The 19,329-nt window shown below is 43.8% G+C and overlaps 1 long non-coding RNA gene across 1 annotated transcript; it reads right to left on the bottom strand.

Moving 5' to 3' along the window:
• Positions 1–1,034: 1,034 nt before the first annotated feature.
• Positions 1,035–12,972, bottom strand: LOC140906886 (uncharacterized). The gene is made up of 3 exons (XR_012157272.1): positions 12,932–12,972; positions 1,336–1,467; positions 1,035–1,112 (listed from the first exon to the last, which is right to left on the bottom strand). It is a non-coding gene; the product is annotated as an uncharacterized LOC140906886 (long non-coding RNA).
• Between the last annotated feature and the right edge of the window lie 6,357 nt (positions 12,973–19,329).

The raw sequence follows: 19,329 nt of genomic DNA, 5'->3' as shown, positions 1-19,329 counted from the left end.
AATATGCCAGCAAGAGTGACTGTTCTATACTCAACCCACTAAGCCCTAACCATACATATGGGCCTCTGTTTTCTAAGGAGAAGGGAGTCTGATGTGGAACTCTTACCCTCCTTGCACTGTTTCTGAGCCTCAGTATAAGTATTAGAACTCAAGAGAATTATGAAGATTTGAGGCATTCCTGGGATGATTTTTACTTTAATTTAAAATGCTTTAGCAGCTTGTATCAGGGATAGCAAGCAATATATGGTAGCAAGGTTATCAAAAGGGAATTTCTAGTTTTTCCTCAGATCACCACATTGAAATGACAAATGAGGACTAACTTCTGTACAAATTGTACGGTACTGGAACATTAATTTGTGAATAGCTGTAACAGGTTACCTGTAACCCAGACTCTGGTATTAATTGAACATTGATCAGCAGTGAAGAACTGGAGATCATCTACTGTCAAATGTGCAAAGGAAGATCCATGTTGCAGATAAGGTAGAAGATGGTTTCATTTCCACTGCCTGGCTTCTGCCTACCTGTAAAGTTCCATGCACACCTATTGCAGATACCCATAATAATAATTAAAAACTAACTGCATTTCTATCATATAAATCGTTTCTAATTGATCAAATCCTTTAAATGTAGATAAAACTGAAATATTTCATTCTGATTTTAACATTGTAAAATAGAGAGAGAGAGAGAGAGAGAGAGAGAGAGAGAATTTTGTTTTGATTAGTTGTTTAGAAATGAAATGAAACATGGAAACATTCCATTCTGAAAAATGTCAAACAGGATGTTTTGAGATTATTGAAATGCCTTGTTTAATTTCTTTTTCTTTTATACTGAATTTTGTGAAAATCAACACCTTTTTCAAAATGTTTAGATTTTGACAAAATTAATTTTTTGTTGAAAAAATTTTGATTTTAAAATTTCAACGACCTATGCCCTTTTTGCCTGTAAGAATGAATCTGACCCTTTCATTTTTAAAAAAAAATTCTGTTAAGATTTTTTATTGTGTGTGTGTGTGAGAGAGAGAGACTCACTCACCCACTCAAGATATTTCAGCTGATGCCTTGCTCCTCGACTATTCATTTTGACTATCCCTGATGGGATGGAAATTCCATACACTGGGAAAAAAAACAAAGAGATTCTGAGAAGACCATGATAACACTTCCAGCACTGGCATTTGTGTAAACACATTTTTGTATGAGTAATTGTGAGAATTTAACTTTCCACAAACTTTCTTGCAAACAAACCAACCAAATCACTTGTACAGACATTGGTGGGAAATGAATAAAAAGGGTTGCAAATGTCATCAAGATCAATATGCAAGTTATATTCCAAACAAACCTTTGTGAATACCTTTTCTGCTTCACCCTTCTCTTCACCACCTTTGTACAGAATGGGATTCCTTCTGAAAAACAGCTGCTTGTCTGTGGGTTCATTTATCAAGAGGATAATGATGCAAACCTTTCTTCTCACCTGTGCAGAGATAATTTAAGCAAAAAAGAGTAGTCAAGGGCACTAATTGACACGACATCCTCAGAGCCCTGACCTTAACCCAATACAACAAATAAGAACCTTAATTAAGTCAGAACAAGCTAAACACAAACAGTATCCAAGCATGGTCAACAGTCTGGTTTACAGTAGAACATGGAGCAATATTTTATTAGACACTGCAGGAAAATTCTTTGCTATAAAGTGATTATTATACCAAAGGGTTTGGTGAAGAGAAAATGTGACTCTACAATTCCTTAAAATTTGATTTATTTGGACAATTAAATTTATTATAATTTTAACTTCCAACGTGCAAACCACACTGGATCTGATTGCAGGATTAGAACCAGTAGTTGTGTTTTGAATGTGTTATTTTTTTAATCAAAGCTTTTTTCCCAATAAATTTACTCACTAGTGTAACTTAGCTGCAAAATATACTGAAGAACATATGACACTGGCTGTGAATTTCCTTTTGTTATATATGATGGAGCTATGAAATGTGTCAAAAATTATTTAAACTCATTATTAATTTATCCTGCCAGAAAATCAGTTGGGAATTATCCTCTGGCATGGAGTAATCGCCACCATGTTCCCACTGTCTCCTCCTTATGCCCCTCAGCAGTGGTCAGAGTATATGCATCACATGCAAGTTTGCATGTCCTATTAACTGCCTTCCCAGCAGCAGACTGTGAACTCACATTACGTGATCATGACTTTCCCAGCTGTGACCAACATGAGCCCTGACCAGAAATTACTTGCTGAGATATCAGACCAAAAATTGGTGAATACAGCAAATGCAGCATTGCCTTTTCCAGGCTGTATTGTGACTGAGGATTTCTGGTGACAATATAAACTGTAAAGGAAACCAGTGTTTGAGTTGTTTGCACACATGCCAGCTGCTTGGCTTGTACTGAGCACGCTCACACAGACCGAGCATGCTCAGTAACACTGCTGAAGCTGGCTGCCCTTACTCTGCCCCCTTGCCCCCACTATTGGCAGGCACAGGTTATCTCTGCTCCCTAAGGATCCTTTCTGGGGAAACCAGTTTTAAAGTACAGCCAGTTCTCTACCACACTGTCTAAGCCTAGCCAGGAGAGAGATCAAATTCTTATATTTCCTAGCCATCCTTTACCTTGCCGCTCTCCCACCCCACCCAGCCCAATCTGGCCTTACTAACTTTGTGAGCTGTGCTGGGTGGCTCTAGCCCACCTCTTTCTCAGCAGAATGGTGTTTATGGTGCAGCACCGTTGCTCCTGGTGGACTTTCTGCCAGTGGGCCCCTAGAATGGCATCTGCTGGCATAACCCAATCAGCGAATCTAGTTCAATAACTGTTTCCAGATAATTCATAAAAAAATAAAAGGGCTAAAATCATCAGATAAATTATTTTCTATGAATAGTTTGCCCAGCTACTAATAGTTTGTCTAGCAGTGGTGATACACTGTACAACCTTCTGATCCAAATCTCTATGGATCCAATCCACACTAGTCCAAAACACTCATGTTTTACCTTTTCATCCACTTGTTGTCAAACCTAAGTTCTCTTCATATGAAACATGTCCAGCCTTGATTCACTGGTCCACAGAATCTTGCACTGGTCTTCTCATGTTCACTTAGAATTCAGTTGTAGGACACCAATCTTATTTGTTGCTCCCAGGAATGATTCTCCAGCAGATACCCTCTAAGCCCTTCTCCTAATGTTGTCCCTACATTCTGCAGCCTTACCAGCTTGTACTGTGATCCTTTCAACTGTTGCAAGCTAACAGGGTCACAGATGGTCAAAAGTTAGATGAGAATCCTCCAAAAAGCAACTGGGTGCAGTAGAAAGTATTGTTGGTAACTAAGGCCTGGTCTACAGTGCAGGGGAGATCGATCTAAGTTATGAAACTTCAGCTACGTAGCTGAAGGCGACGTACTTTGATCTACTTACCGCAGTGTCGTCACTGTGGTAAGTCGATGGCTGACGCTCCCCCGTCGAGTCCGCCTGTGCCTCTCACTCCAGTGGAGTACCGGAGTCGATGGTAAAATGCTTGGCAGTCGATTTATTGCATCTAGACTAGAGGCGATAAATTGACTCCCGCTGGATCAATCGCTGCCCGTTGATCCCACATGCAATGTAGACAAGCCCTAAGTGACACTTCCTAAAGCTGACTGTGGGGAGGAATAGCTCAGTGGTTTGAGCATTGGCCTGCTAAATTCAGGGTTGTGAGTTCAATCCTTGAGGGGGCCATTTAGGGATCTGGGGCAAAAAATTGGGGACTGGTGTTGCTTTGAGCAGGGGGTTGGACTATATGATTCTAACCATCACCCCACATGGTAATAAGGGAAGTGGGACACTAAAGATACTTTTTTCAGAGTAGCAGCCATGTTAGTCTGTATTCGCAAAAAGAAAAGGAGTACTTGTGGCACCTTAGAGACTAACAAATTTATTTGAGCATAAGCTTTCGTGAGCTACAGCTCACTTCATCAGATACATTCAGTGGAAAATACAGAGGGGAGATTTATATACACAGAGAACATGAAACAATGGGTGTTATCATACACACTGTAAGGAGAGTGATCACTTAAGATGAACTAATACCAGCAGGAGAGCGGGGGGGGGGAGAAAACCTTTTGTAGCGATAATCAAGGTGGGCCATTTCCAGCAGTTGACAAGAATGTCTGAGGAACAATGGGGGGGGGGGGAATAAAATGAGGAAATAGTTTTACTTTGTGTAATGACCCATCCACTCCCAGCCTCTATTCAAGCCTTAGTTAATTGTATCCAGTTTACAAATTAATTCCAATTCAGCAGTCTCTCGTTGGAGTCTGTTTTTGAAGTCTTTTTGTTGTAATATTGCGACTTTTAGGTCTGTAATTGAGAGACCACCCCCCCCCCCCCGCCCACAGTCTCCTGCTGTTCTGTCATCTGCCACCACTGAGAACCACCTAGCTCCATCCTCTTTGGAACCCCCCTTCAGGTAGTTGCAGGCTGCTATCAAATCCCCCCTCACTCTTCTCTTCTGCAGACTAAATAAGCCCAGTTCCCTCAGCCTCTCCTCATAAGTCATGTGCCCCAGCCCCCATATCATTTTCATTGCCCTCCGCTGGACTCTCCAATTTGTCCGCATCCTTTCTGTAGTGGGGGGGCCCAAAACTGGATGCAATACTCCACATGTGGCCTCACCAGTGCCTAATAGAGGGGAATAATCACTTCTCTCGATCTGCTGGCAACGCTCCTACTAATGCAACCCAATATGACGTAGCCTTCTTGGCTTCAAGGGCACACTGTTGTCTCATATCCAGCTTCTCGTCCACTGTGATCCCCAGGTCCTTTTCTGCAGAACTGCCACTTAGCCAGTAGGTCCCCAGCCTGTAGTGCTGCCTGGGATTCTTCCATCCTAAGTGCAGGACACTGCACTTGTCCTTGTTGAACCTCATCCGATTTCTTTTGGCCCAATCCTCCAATTTGTCTAGATCACTCTGGACCCTATCCCTACCCACCAGCATATCTACCTCTCCCCTGAGTTTAGTGTCATCCGCAAACTTGCTGAGAGTACAATCCATCCTGTCATCCAGATCATTAATGAAGATGTTGAACAAAACGGGCTTCAGGACCGACCCTGGGGCACTCCGTGTGATACCGGCTGCCAACTAGACATTGAAATGTTGATCACTACCCATTGAGCCCGATGATCTAATCAGTTTTCTGGCCACCTTATAGTCCATTCATCCAATCCATACTTCTTTAACTTGCTGGCAAGATTACTCTGGGAGATTGTATCAAAAGCTTTGCTAAAGTCAAGGTATGTCATGTCCACCACTTTCCCCGTATCCACAGAGCCAGTTATCTCATCATAGAAGGCAATCAGGTTGGTCAGGCATGACTTGGCCTTGGTGACTCCATGTTGACTGTTCCTGATCACCTTCCTGTCCTCCAAGTGCTTCAAAATGGACTCCTTGAGGATCTGCTCCATGATTTTCCCAGGGACTGAGGTGAGGCTAAGCAGTCTGTATTTCCCTGGATTCTCCTTCTTCCCTTTTTTAAAAGATGGGCACTATACTTGCCTTTTTCCAATTGTTTGGGAACTCCCCCAATTGTCACGAGTTTTCAAAGATAATGGCCAATGGCTCTGCAGTCACACCAGCCAACTCCCTCAGTACCCTCGGATGCATTGCATCTGGCCATATGGATTTGTGCATGTCCAGCTTTTCTAAATAGTCACCTACCATGTTTGCTATTCTTTCTGCATATCAGGATGGTTTGTTCCTGCACCCTGAAGAAGGCTTCTTTAAAATACAGCCAGCTCTCCTGGACTCCATCCCCCCCTCATATTAGCCTCCCAGGGGATCCTGCACATCATTTCCCTGAGGGAGTCAAAGTCTGTTTTTCTGAAGTCCAGGGTCCGTATTCTACTGCTCTCCTTTCTTCTTTTTGTCAGAATCCTGAACTCGACCATCTCATGTTCACTGCTGTCCAGGTTGCCACCCTGGGTGGTCTTGCTCTGAAAGTTGTCTCCCAGTGTTGCACTGACTGAAGACAATGAATTACTGTTTTCACATTGAAACCAAATATTATTTGAGGGATGATAGCCAGTTTGTGTAGTTAATCTCCAGTGATTCACCCCATCAGGCCATTCTGTCACCAAGCTCTTCCACAATTAGAATAGTAGAATAGAATCATAGGACTGGAAGGGACCTTGAGAGGTCATCTGTTCTGGTCCCCTTCCCTGATGGCAGGACTAAGTAGTATCTATTCTAGAATGCGTGATCAGCAGTTCAGACATGAGGTTTTTTAAGCATGAGTTCTGTGTGCACCAGCCCCCTACAGTTTGCATTTGTTTGTTTTAAGCTTTCTGTAAGAAAAAGGTAACAGTTAGAAGGGACACAGATCTTTAGATGGTTGCCCAGTCATAATATTTAGCATTTCTGTACTATGTTAGCTCTTCAAAATCACTGTACAAACATTAAACAAACTTACTCTAAAGCCTTTCAGCTTTTGAATGACTAGGAGTTGACAAAACAGAGCTATTCCCTGTTGTGTTCTCTGCCCCCCTGCACAAAAAGACTTCTCTGAAAATCAGCATCTTAAAAGAACCATTAAGGATCTTTCAAAAGAACAGTCCAACCAAGGCTGCTATAGTGACATTCTTGTTACATCAGGTCTGGTGTTTGTTTAAGGCTGGTGTAGAATGTAAGGAGAGCTTCCTGTTTCATTTGCATGTGTAAATGAAGCAGACCTCGCTTATTTTTTTCCCCTTAAAGTGCTCAGAAGTTAGGGGAGGAAAGTGAATGAGATTCTGTTTATACCAGGTGTGAAAAAGCAGAAGGGACCAAAATCTAATCTTGTGCAAAAATCTATTCTCCCTGAAGTCAGTAAGGCTACACAGGTGTAACTGTCAGCGGGAATTGGCCTGTGTTCTCATTCCCTTCTGGAATCACACACATTCCATGCTTAACCAACATTTTCCACTTGGCAAAGAAGTTAGTTTGAGGTGAGGCAGAAAAATTAGGTCTAACTTCAGGTTTATTTAGCTTTAAGTTTTTGGAATGAAACTTAAAAGAAATCAAATGTGAGGTACTTTTATGATGGATTGAACTGCTAGAGAACCTGCCTTTAGCCTGTTCAGTCTGTCTTTCTATCATAGCCTTGTAAGAAGTGGATTTAAAATCTTTGAGGGAGAGGGAGGGAGAAACCTACAACATTGTGTGTTGAGCTTCCTCCAGTGCTTTTGCAACCCCTTAAAAGCACAAAGATGTGTTGGCCTGTGGAACAAGGCTCAGCATAAGGAAACAACTTGGTTGCCTGAGCATCCCACATCAGTACAGAAAAATACATCAAAGAAAAAACTGGATTTCTTTTATTTTTAGTATAGTTCAATACAGTATTGAACACAGTGCATCATATATCTGAAGCCCCTCGATGGAGGATACTGTAAAAGTTAAAATACTAGTATCCTGAATGGGATGTTTTCTTTTTCCTACAGATGTGTGGGAATTCATTCCTTATACATGGGAGGGGCAACAGGTCTGGCTGGAGCTAGATAGAGTTTGTGAAGGTTCTGTGCAAGCTTCCCACCCTACTGCTCTGGTACTGCCTCTTCTCCCCACCACCCCCTTGCCCTGCCTCCCCACAGGCACTCACCAGTTGTCCAGAAGCGGAACCCAGCACACCTGGAAGATGACGGTGACAGGCACTAGGACCCAGGAGGCAATGTCCTGCAGTTGCCTGCCAGCCTCAGTGGAGCAGAGGGACAGAGGGAGCCTCTTCCCTCCCTGACAGCTAAGCACTCTGCTTAGCTGTCAGGGAGGGAAATCAAGAGAAATCGTGGGCCCTGGGGCGGGGGACACAATGCCTGCTCAAACTACACCCACAGCCCACGGCTGGCACTGCTGTGGTAACTGGATTTTTAGGGCCCGGTCACCAGTGTTAACCAGATAGCTGGCAGTGTGTTCCTGCAGCGCGGGGAGATGCAGACAGGAAGGAGCGGAAGCAGCAGGCTGCCAGCTGAGCTCCTTCCAAGCCATAGGGGGCTGCTTTGCCTTTCCTGCTGGCAGGAGCACTCCAGCAGGGCTGCGTAAGCAAGCTCGCTCCCCCTCACCTGGTCCCAGCTGTGCCCCCTGCCTGACCAGTAGGGCCTAAAAAATAGGAGGGCCTAAGGCTATAGCCTTATTAGTCTAATGGTTAATCCAGCACTGTGCTAAATATAATCTGTATTTAACTTTCTAATAGGCTCAAACAGCAGAAAGAGACTGTTACAACAGATATTTGATAGCAGACATGCCATGTGTCCCTATGGGAACAGTTCCTGTATTCAGTAAAAGTCAGATATTTGCTGCATCTCTCAAGAGTTGAGGTGCAGTGATTTTCTTTTCAGGATAAATTTTTCCCCTAAGCAGTACAAATTCTTATTTTTCTCAAAATTACTATAAATTGATGCTAGCCTGGAATACCTTCTTTTGCAAAACCAGTTCTTGTGTTCAGCATGTAGGACTACATATGGTATCAAAACCTAACCAAATCATAAACAGTACTGCTAGAACAAAAACAATTGCTCATCAAATCTGACCCCCTGCATTTTGCATTATCTTACATCATTAGATGTGCTATCTAATCTCTTCTCAAACATGCCTGATAGTGATGGTCCCTTAAGTGTCTCTCTGGGCAATTTCTTACACTGCCCAACTGCTAAAGACTTTTTCTTAATGTCTAGCTTAAGCTTTTCCTTCCTTAACTTCAGGCCATTGCTTCTTGCCATACCATCTTCTGGGACTGAGTAATTCCCTTCATTCATTTTTATTGTTACCTTGATAGTATTTATATATCCCCCTGGAGTCATCTCTTTTCTACACTATAAAATGTAGTTCTTACTCTTATCCTCAGATCCTTGGACTGGATCATTCTTGTTGATTTTCATTGTGTTTTCTATCATTTTCTCTATATCCGTCCCACACTCTGGGACCAGAGCTGAATGCAATTTTCTAAATGCTATGCAGAGTGACACTTTTAACTCTCTTAGTTGCTAATGTGATGACCTTTATTATAGCAAGATACTTTGACTTTTTATTTTTTTAAACCACTAAAATCAGACTATGAGCTCATACTTAGTTTATTAATATCAGTTTGTATTCTTACTTGTTTGTCTTTTATCTGTCCCTCAGATTGTGTATGTGTTTTTTATTTCCTCTCCCTAGGGGTAAGATTTTGTATTTATTTATTTTTTACGATGAATCTCATCCTTCTGTATATGTCTAACTGTTTTACTATATCAACTTGGCAACTTGCATTTGCTTTCCAAGTGGTTTCCTATCCATCCATTTTTGATGTTGACAATGTGTATGTGCATCATTTTCTCTGGGTGTCCAGGATTATGGATCACCTTGTTATCCCCTGGTTAGGGATAGATAGACTTGTGAGTCAGCTCCCTGTCACTCAAGTCTATTAGCCACCCAAATAATCTCCCCAGAAGCTCTGCTAGTCTTTATTTTGCCTTGGAGTTTAACCCCAAGGCCCCTGAAGAGCGTTCCCCTGTAGTATCCAGCCTTATCACTGGAAACTCACAGAAATTACCAAGTTTCTGTCTCCAAAGAGAGCGTACACACCAACCCATTTGGTTCAGTTGAGGCGTCACACTTTGTATGATAGCTAACAGCACTGAGATGAATTTATAATGAAACCAAGAATAAGTTTATTAATAAAGAACAGAGGTTCAAGTGATACTGAGTAAGGATAGTGAAAATAAAAACGTTTACAAATAAAACAAAAAGATAACATGCTTCTACAAGACTAGAACTTAACTAGTTAACAAAATGTCTTTTTGACTCTCTTTATATTTCCCCAAAACTCCATTGTTTTAACCTGAGAGACAAGACAAACCCCTGTGGTTTTAGTCTCCAGTGTCTTCCCAGGCTCATTTTGCATCACACTATCAACATGGCTTTTACATGCAAATACAGCTTCCATTTTGTTTGGGATTTTACAAAGTTTCATTTACCTCAGAGATGTATTTATTGCCAGTGTGACGGGGCAAGGCCAGATGGCTATAGTAAAGTAGTCCTGTAGGGATCCAGGAATTGGGCAGGCGGAATCCGCCCACTGCTAAAGGACCTAGGCAGACAGGTTTCAGAGTAACAGCCGTGTTAGTCTGTATTCGCAAAAAGAAAAGGAGGACTTGTGGCACCTTAGAGACTAACCAATTTATTTGAGCATAAGCTTTCGTGAGCTACAGCTCACTTCATTGGTAAATCACCATCCCTTTGTCTATGACAGACATGTTTATCAACCCTGCCTGCTTACATGGTTTAAACATATTTTTAGTACATACATACAACTTCTTAATTATTACCCATTCATACCTCACACAATGCTCACGATGGCCACGTAAAGTAAGCTTTAATTTGATACCTCACATGGCCTTCTTTACAGACAAATACTATGGCAGCAATGTGTTTGGTTTAGTGAGTTTGTCAGGCCTGATAGGAGTTGTTGTTACAGGACAGTGAACACTTTGCCAGTTGGTACTCCGGGGCTCTTAGGATCACTGCACCACCTCCTTCAGAATGAGAAAGGAGGTTCTGGGGGAAACAGAGCAGAAGTTAAGAGTAGAGCTGTGCAGGAACCAGAATTTCCATCCCATTAAAATTTCACATTTCTGAAAAAAAAAAATAACTAAATAGGAACAAAAAGTCAGCGATGCAAAAGTTTCTAAGAGATGAACGTTTCTTTTAAAAATGCCATTTTGGAAGAACTGAAACAGAATTTTTGAAAATATTCAGTCTGAGCTTCTTTGGGCTGCCACCTGCCTGGTTTCCATCAAAAGTTTAAACGGAATTGACACATTCCTGGGGAACTGTTCAACATTTCAATTTTGTCAAATCTTTTCCTATGGAAAACAGTTTGGCTGGAAAATTTTCAACCTGCTCTAGTTAAGAATACTTACTAGCTGGTAGAAAGGAAGATACAGCAAGCAGCAGCCAGATGCAAAATAACCACCCTAGAGAGGTGGTTGCTTGGCCCTGCCAAATGTCATAGATTTTTTAGGGTCTGAAAGAACAATATGGACCTCCAATGTTGGTATAAAAAGGCAACCCAACACTGGGGAGAGTTAATAATAACACAAAAGAAAGTGTTCCTGGGGAAGAAGCTGTATCTGAGTACTGCGTTACCTTGCCGATATCACAGATGTCACCTGCAAATATGATTACAGTTTATTTAGCTATAGTGTTGGAGCTCTGTACTGAGGGATAAGGAGTATATTTCTTCCATGCAATTTATCCTATACACTAGCTGAAATAATTTACAGCAGCTCCCTCAGCTATGTAGTCAAGAGGGAACTGATTAAATATGAGAGTTTAGCTAACTCAGGAACATGAGAATATCGTATGGATTTTCAACACTAATTGGAAAATGTTAGGTCCATAAACCAGGCAATAAATTACGTTAATCTCAGTGGTGAAAGTAGGGTGGTATGGTATGCTATGCCATACCATTAAGATATTTATTGCCGGAAAGACACAGGAGCAGAATGTGGGGCCGCCAGCAGCTCCTTCAATGCAGCCGCATCTCCTGTCTGGGGTCTGTACAGCCTTACCCGAGGACAGGGCTGGGGTGGGGCTTGGGGCGGTAACAGTACAGCCGCACTGGAGGAGCTGCCAGCATGGGGCATTGGCTCCTGGGAGCAGTGGCCCCACGTTCTGCTCCTTACGCCGCTGTGGTTCCGGAAAGCCCTGCAGTTCAGAAGTCTGTATCTGGCGCAGCAGGAGGACAGAGTCCTTCCCCCCACAAGGTAACGTGGGATGGGGAGAGCGCGGGGACCCTGGAATGGGGGTGGGGAGGAGTCACATGGGGGGGTCATGTGGGCAGGTCACATGCCCCCCCTTTAGCTGGTGCCCTCCCCCTTTATGTCCCTCCCATGAGTCGCCGATGCGCAGCATACCGGTAAGAAATAAATTCCACTTGCACCCTGGTTAATCTAATCTATATATAATACAAGTATAATAAAATACTAGTAAGTTGTCTGGGAGAACAGAACTGAAATTACCCAAATATTTTCATGCCACGTCTGTTATTTCAACAATGTACATACTACATGCCACAAAATTTTGCACTGGGATATGAATAAAGACAGAGGAAACCAGACTTCCAAATGCCATCCACTAATTACCTCACCAGGGAAATAGTTAGCCAGTCTCCATTTGCAACCTGCACAAGCTGCAGCTGGGAAATCTGACAACCAGCTGAAGAATCAAGATAAGGGGTCAACTTCTGTTCTCTGTTACACAAGGGATGACCAGAATGACTTCAGAATTATAGAATAAAAACATCCACACAAAACAAGAGCCACATCCTACCATTCTACAAAATAGAAATTACTCAGTGTATGAATTATCCTTATTCAATAGATACATACTTTACAAATTTTCCAGGAAATATAGTGAAAACCTTGACCATTTTAATAACTTCAAGGTCTGAGCCAAAGCCCATTGAATTTGATGAGAAAACTCCCATTGGAAGCCAATTAGATTTGCTGCCTTTTATTATGTATTTTGAAAGTTACTTGTTAATTCTTTTCAAATGTTTCTCTCATTATTTCACTGACTGCTATCTGGCTATACAGACTGTGCCTCTGGAATTATTATGAAAGCTGAAGCAGGAACAAATGTGTTGTATATTTGCTACATGAAAGCAAATATACTTGGGAGGGTGGGGGAAGCTGCATGCCAGGCACTAGATCAATTCCAGCAATGTTGCTGTTAGCTCTGCTCTCAGTTTAAGTTTCTTTATATGTTCATTCATTTTTTTGGCTTCACTTCAAACAAAGAAATTGATTTGCAATTCATCTCTCTGATATAATAAATCTCATTCTGTGTGTGTGTATCTTTTTTTTCCTTATCATTTTTCTAGTTTCTCAGCCCAAGACAATATTTTTAAACAAATTGATTAAAAACAACCATCCCAACAAGCAAAACCCACCATCCTTTCATGTGTAGCTGGATCTATTTCACTCTGTGGGTGATCTACACCAGTGGTCTTCAAACTTTTTGGTGCGCCGCCAACGGAAGAAGACTGGAAGACCTGCCGCAGGCGGGCCACTGGAGGGGAACACCAGCCGTGGATGTACAGAGCTGCTGCCGAAGGAAAAAAACGGTAGAGTGCCGTCCGGCGGCACTCCTGCTGCCGCGCAGCCCCGGGATCATCTCGCACACCCACCATGAATTATTTTTGTCCTTAAATGGCACTAGTTCAATTTACTTTACGTTTATGTAAAAGCCCAGCTGCACAAGGGAATGCAACATTTAAAATAGGGGCAGAACGACTCCCTTATTACCAGTGTAAGGTACCTACAGCTTATACTATCCTGTACTGAATCACTGCCACTTAGGATGATACGACAGTGCTATTCCAGCATGTTATATCAAGCAAATGATCCCCTATAGGAGCAAACATATGTATTATAAATAAGCTTTTTTCACAGTTATTTTTAGTAGAAGTCACAAACAGGTCACAGGCAATAAACAAAATTCACCAGCTTTTCTACAAATAACTGGGGGCAGGGCTAGGTAGGAGGGAGGAATGGAGTCCCATGGGTGGGGGGACTGACAGGCCGACTCCAGTGGTCACAGCGAGGGGTGCAGCCATGGGGGGCACGCAGCCCCTGCTCCAGAGCTGGCCCCGCTGTGGGACAGAGGTGCGGAGCCCCCACTGCAGCCTCCACTAAGCCCCGGCTGCAGCGGCAGGGGGGGAGACACACACGGCCCTGGGAAGCCGCAAGGGGGGGGTGCGTGGCCCCAGCTGTAGCCGCCAGTGAAGCTGCGGGGCTCGGGCACACAGCCCCAGTTGCAGCCCCACCAAGCCTGGGATGTCACAGGGCTGGGGCGCACAGCCCCTGCCACGCCCAGGATGCAGCCGGTCTGGGGCGCACGGTCTGGCTGCAGCCCCACCAAGCCCGGGACATCACGGGGCTAGGGCGCACGGTCCCCACCAAGCCCCCGCCAAACCCGGGAGGCTGTGGGTCTGGGGTACACAGCCCAGCTGCAGCCTCTGGTGGAAGCCACCGGTCTGGGGTACATGGTCCCGGCAGTAGTTGCCGGGTGAAGCTGCGGGGCTCGGGCACACAGCCCCGGCTGCAGCCCCACCATGCCCAGGATGTCACAGGGCTGGGGCGCACAGCCCCTGCCACGCCCAGGATGCGGCCAGTCTGGGGCGCACGACCTGGCTGCAGCCCCACCAAGCCCGGGATGTCACGGAGCTGAGGCGCACGGTCCCCACCAAGCCCGGGACGTTGTGGGGCTGGGGCACACGGTCCTTACCAAGCCTGGGATGCTGTGGGTCTGGGGTACACGGCCCAGCTGCAGCCCCAGGTGGAAGCCAGGGGTCTGGGGTGCATGGCTGTAGCCCCCGCCAAACCCCAGAAGACACGGGACTGGGGTGCACAGTCCCAGCTGCAGCCCTCGGCCCGTCTGCAGGCCCCAGAGGAAGCAGTGAGCCTGGGACTCCAGGGTCCTGGTTCCCGCCAGCCCCAGTTGCAGAGCAAGGGCACCACCTCCTCCTCCTGCAGCCCTAGAAGTCACGGAGATCCGGTAAAGTCAGGGAATCCATGATTGCCTCGACCTCTGTGAGTAAATCATAGCCTTAATTATAAATACATGTAATAACACAGATCCTATTCCAGTTTACGAGCTTCTGGTAGCAATCCTAGACATCAGAGGCTAGATTCCCTTCTCCATTCCAGCCTTTCTGCACTACTCTGTTAACACCAAGGATACAGAGAACCACACAGCCATCTCCTAGAGACTATCCCCTCCTGCAGCACTCCCTCCCCAGCATAGGGGGAGTGGCTGGACAGCTACTGTGCTCTGGCTATTGCTCACTGGTGAACAGCCTCCTGAAGGCCGTTACCATCTGTCATAGGTTATTTCAATCCTAAAGCTGTTTTGATCTAGGCCAGGATTGGTACAGAACCAGCCGCAGAATCAGGGAATGACAACTGGCTCCTTTGAGCCCCATCTTCTCTTTCCAGCTCTGTCTCTCCTATGCCTAAAGTATACCGGGTGCAGCAGAGAATCTGTGCCAAGAAATGTGAAGCAAATTGTCATGTAAATGCTCAGAATTTTCCTTCAGCTGTCATCTGACTGTTTCATAGCATAGCTGCTGTTTGAGCATCTGGAAACATAAGAAAGGTCTGGGTAATCTTTGATATCATTGATTTTTTTTCTTCTGTGATGTCAAAGTGAGAATCATGGAATGGTCTTTGTGGATGAAATCCTGGCTCCACTGAAGTCAGTGGGGCCACATTTCACAACTTAACTTTAAGAAGTGCTAGCATACTGCCCACTGAGTCTTGGTATGGAAATTCTGGGACTGATCCTCACTCCATTGTGCTGCAATGCCAGTTTACACCAGCTGAGGATCTGGCGCTCTAATTCAAGTGAAGAGTAGAGTGTTGTTTGCATTGGCCATGACAGATATATTCATACAATGATGAAAATATGAATATCTTACGATGATGTATGTTCATACAAATCACTTTGGAGTAATTTTTGAGGATCAGCTCACCGGTAAAAATGCCATCCTTCCCTCTGATATAACCAAATATCGGTTTAAGTTTGACTTGCACTATTTGTGGCACAGTTTAGAGCTGCCTAATAAAGACAGGCTTTGTCCAACTGCAGTATTTTCTTCAGTTCAATGTTATTCAATCAGTAGTTTGGGTTCACTCCCTGTCTATTTTCATTTGGTGTCTCCCATTTTCCAGAAGCATATCAAGTTGTGCATGGAACAATTCATGTTGATTACTTCCATTCCCAGATCATTTATATTGGAGCAGCACACGGTATGGATTTTTCTATCCAGCTTTAACAAAACCCAAGCATGAAAGGGTGTAAACACACAGAGGAACAATATAGATTTTCTGCCTCCAAAAGTGTAACTACATAACTGGATTGTGGATCTATTTCTAAGTGCTTTTTAAGCAATGGCTGAATATTTTGCCTTCAGAAATTTAAGCCAAAGCTAATTTCAGGAGCAATATTTTCCTATAGTCCAATGAAATATGTGTAGAAGGGAAGCTTATAATACTCATCCACTGATAATCATTTTAAAGAAAAACGAACATGTCCTGTGATTAATTCTCTTTGATAACACACAGCTAAATCCTAGCTGTTAGGAAGATGTACAGCTATCTTTCTCAAGCATCAGTTCATCTTTCTATGTGAACAATGTCTGGTGTTTATTCAAGGTGATTTGTTCTTGCTGCCAAATACAGAACAAGCTTCTTACATATTCTCTAACCTAGATTTATACAGAATATCCTCTTAACTGGGACTAACTTTATCAGAAATATATTTACATTTGTTCTGGAAAATTAAAGATGCAATAAGCCAAAAGATTTTTTCCATGATCTCAGACAAGGTTTTCCAAAACTGTCACATAAAGATCATGATGAAACTCCTATGCTGGTCCCTCTGTCAGATCATTTTTACTGTCACTAAGAGATCTGTCGTCAAACAAAGGCAGAAGGATACAACATTTTTTGGATGTGAGAGCCATGTCACAAGCTGCTCCTTAGCTACAAAATATCATGTAACATCTTAAAAGCAGATGTGTGAAATATCTGTCAGTTCTCTGGCATGGATGCTGCACTCAACAAATACTGTAAAAACTCTGACATACTCTATGAATAATTGTCTTTTCGATTTTATTTTCTTGTTGCCCACTGGTCAGTATGTGACCAGATCGAGGGACGTGATCGTTCCCCTCTATTCGACATTGGTGAGGCCTCATCTGGAGTACTGTGTACAGTTTTGGGCCCCACACTACAAGAAGGATGTGGAAAAATTGGAAAACGTCCAGCAGAGGGCAACAAAAAGGATTAGGGGACTGGAACACATAACTTATGAGGAGAGGCTGAGGGAACTGGGATTGTTTAGTCTGCGGAAGAGAAGAATGAGGGGGGATTTGATAGCTGCTTTCTACTACCTGAAAGGGGGTTCCAAAGAGGATGGATCTAGACTGTTCTCAGTGGTAGCAGAGGACAGAACAAGGAGTAATGGTCTCAAATTGCAGTAGGGGAGGTTTAGGTTGGATATTAGGAAAAACTTTTTCACTAGGAGGGTGGTGAAGCACTGGAATGCGTTACCTAGGGAGGTGATGGAATCTCCTTCCTTAGAAGTTTTTAAGGTCAGGCTTGACAAAGCCCTGGCTGGGATGATTTATTTGGGGATTGGTTCTGCTTTGAGCAGGGGGTTGGACTAGATGACATCCTGAGGTCCCTTCCAACCCAGATATTCTATGATCTCCTCAAGGTGCAGCATCAGAATTTTATAAGTGCCGTGCAAGAAGCTAAAGGGGGTGTTAGAATATAGATATGCAGGCCTGCCTTTAAAGGCCTATACTTTAAGAACTTAGGTGTATTTTTATCACTTATTTCAGAGTAACAGCAGTGTTAGTCTGTATTCGCAAAAAGAAAAGGAGTACTTGTGGCACCTTAGAGACTAACCAATTTATTTGAGCATGAGCTTTCGTGAGCTACAGCTCACTTCATCGGATGCATACCGTGGAAACTGCAGCAGACATTATATACACACAGAGATCATGAAACAATACCTCCTCCCACCCCACTGTCCTGCTGGTAATAGCTTATCTAAAGTGATCATCAAGTTGGGCCATTTCCAGCACAAATCCAGGTTTTCTCACCCTCCACCACGCCACACACAAACTCACTCTCCTGCTGGTAATAGCTCATCCAAAGTGACCACTCTCCCTACAATGTGCATGGTAATCAAGGTGGGCCATGTCCAGCACAAATCCAGGCTTTCTCACCCCCCCCCATTTTTCCCGGGGACACACACACACACACAAACTCACTCTCCTGCTGGCAATAGCTCATCCAAACTGACCACTCTCCAAGTTTAAATCCAAGTTTAACCAGAATGTCTTGGGGGGGAGGGGTAGGAAAAAACAAGGGGAAATAGGCTACCTTGCATAATCACTTAGCCACTCCCAGTCTCTATTTAAGCCTAAATTAATAGTATCCAATTTGCAAATGAATTCCAATTCAGCAGTTTCTCGCTGGAGTCTGGATTTGAAGTTTTTTTGTTTTAAGATAGCGACCTTCATGTCTGTGATTGCGTGACCAGAGAGATTGAAGTGTTCTCCCACTGGTTTATGAATGTTATAATTCTTGACATCTGATTTGTGTCCATTTATTCTTTTACGTAGAGACTGTCCAGTTTGACCAATGTAAATGGCAGAGGGGCATTGCTGGCACATGATGGCATATATCACATTGGTGGATGTGCAGGTGAACGAGCCTCTGATAGTGTGGCTGATGTTATTAGGCCCTGTGATGGTGTCCCCTGAATAGATATGTGGGCACAGTTGGCAACGGGCTTTGTTGCAAGGATAGGTTCCTGGGTAAGTGGTTCTGTTGTGTGGTATGTGGTTGTTGTGAGTATTTGCTTCAGGTTGCAGGGCTGTCTGTAGGCAAGGACTGGCCTGTCTCCCAAGATTTGTGAGAGTGTTGGGTCATCCTTTAGGATAGGTTGTAGATCCTTAATAATGCATTGGAGGGGTTTTAGTTGGGGGCTGAAGGTGACGGCTAGTGGCATTCTGTTATTTTCTTTGTTAGGCCTGTCCTGTAGTAGGTGACTTCTGGGAACTCTTCTGGCTCTATCAATCTGTTTCTTCACTTCCGCAGGTGGGTACTGTAGTTGTAAGAAAGCTTGACAGAGATCTTATAGGTGTTTGTCTCTGTCTGAGGGGTTGGAGCAAATGCGGTTGTTTTTGGAGGGGGGTGAGAGAACCTGGATTTGTGCAGGAAATGGCCCACCTTGATTATCATGCACATTGTGAAGAGAGTTGTCACTTTGGATGGGCTATTACCAGCAGGAGAGTGAGTTTGTGTGTGGGGGGGTGGAGGGTGAGAAAACCTGGATTTGTGCTGGAAATGGCCCAACTTGACGATCACTTTAGATAAGCTATTACCAGCAGGACAGTGGGGTGGGAGGAGGTATTGTTTCATGATCTCTGTGTGTATATAATGTCTGCTGCAGTTTCCACGGTATGCATCCGATGAAGTGAGCTGTAGCTCATGAAAGCTCATGCTCAAATAAATTGGTTAGTCTCTAAGGTGCCACAAGTACTCCTTTTCTTTTTATCACTTAGCTAGTTATAGAGGTATAAAACAAAGAATCAAAATCACAAGTCCACCTGTGTATGGGCCTTCTCTCACTAGGATAGTCTGAGGCCTTGTTCTTAGGCTAAGGCCTTTGGCTCAGCAGCAGGGGCAGCCATAAGCTGGGAAGCATATGGTCACATCCCCACATTCCAAACCAGTCACATTGAAATAAGGTGGTATAGGGCTGTTAGGA

The sequence above is a fragment of the Lepidochelys kempii genome, chromosome 1, assembly GCF_965140285.1.
Source record: "Lepidochelys kempii isolate rLepKem1 chromosome 1, rLepKem1.hap1, whole genome shotgun sequence".
Classification (NCBI taxonomy): Eukaryota; Metazoa; Chordata; order Testudines; family Cheloniidae; genus Lepidochelys; species Lepidochelys kempii.
Note: the sequence above shows the minus strand (reverse complement) of the source record. Positions and strands in the feature narration are given on the sequence as shown.